A 1,154-nucleotide genomic window follows, 5' to 3' on the forward strand; every position below is an offset into this window, starting at 1 on the left:
TGTCTCCCACTAACCCCCCAGCTCTATTGGTTTCTTGCCAGGTCAGGTGTGTGGTGAGTGCTTCAGCTCTGCTGCTGGTGCTGCTATGCTTCCTCCCAGCGCTCTGCTCCAGCTCCGGCTTGCTCCCTACGTAGGTCAGAGCCCCCAGGTCCACTCCCTGGGGCTGTAGCACACATCCCACCCTGCTCACTGCTCCAGCCGGGGTGGGTACTGCTTCCTCATGTGGTATATGGCCCTGTCCTATATGGTCCTACACTGTACCCTGGTGCCCAGGGGAGCAGATTTAGCCTGAGTAGGAAAAGATCTGTGGCTGCTGGGACTTCCCATGTGCAGCCTGAGAGTAGGTTGGCTTGTCTGGAAGAAGAGTGCTTGAAGCTGGGGGAGCAGCCTGGCACCCCTGTCCCCATGGCCACAGCAAGGGGCCTGCCCAGCTCTGTGGTGCAGTGCAGCATGAACACCCAGGGCTGCTTTACTGCTGTGTTGTGGTGAGAGGATTAAAAGAGGGGAATGTTCCCTGTGAAACTGCTTGTCTGCATCTCTTTTTTTTCACCGCTCTCGGCAGGCAGCCCAACTTCCGCGTGTCCCAGTGAGCCTCTCCAGCCAAGGGTGCTGATGCTGTCCCCAGGCTCTGCTCACCCCCACCAGCGCAGGGCTGCTGCCCCTGCCTTCCAAGCTCTGGCAGCTCCTCAGCCTGGACACCCAGCTCCCTCTCCATGGGCAGCCAAGAAGTTCTGCCTGTACCCCTGCCACTGCCTGCCTGTGCTGATCCCCCTTCCCGCAGCACCCAGCCCCGCAGGCTCTGAACAGCCACGCCTGCAGCCTTGTGTTAACTCCCATCAGGAGCACGCTGGGCCAGGGATTAACTTTCCCCGCTTACTGCTAATGCTCTGGCCACCCTGCCCCGCCACGGCTGTCCTCCTCTGCCCTTCCCCTCCGGTAACGCTCGGCTGCTCAACCCAGACAGCATGGCCCGTTCTCCTGGTGCCCTGGTGGGACCCCCTCCCCAGAGACAGACACATGTCCACACCTTCGCAAGAACATCTTTTACTCCAAACACAAGGCAACGCCGGTGCTGAGAGCAGTGGCAGAGCGGGCACTGGGTCCCCCCACCTCACTCCAGCACGGCAGCGGGACCCAGACCGCAGCTCTGCCCT

This window comes from Antrostomus carolinensis, unplaced genomic scaffold (genome assembly GCF_000700745.2).
Source record: "Antrostomus carolinensis isolate BGI_N321 unplaced genomic scaffold, ASM70074v2 scaffold33158, whole genome shotgun sequence".
Classification (NCBI taxonomy): domain Eukaryota; kingdom Metazoa; phylum Chordata; class Aves; order Caprimulgiformes; family Caprimulgidae; genus Antrostomus; species Antrostomus carolinensis.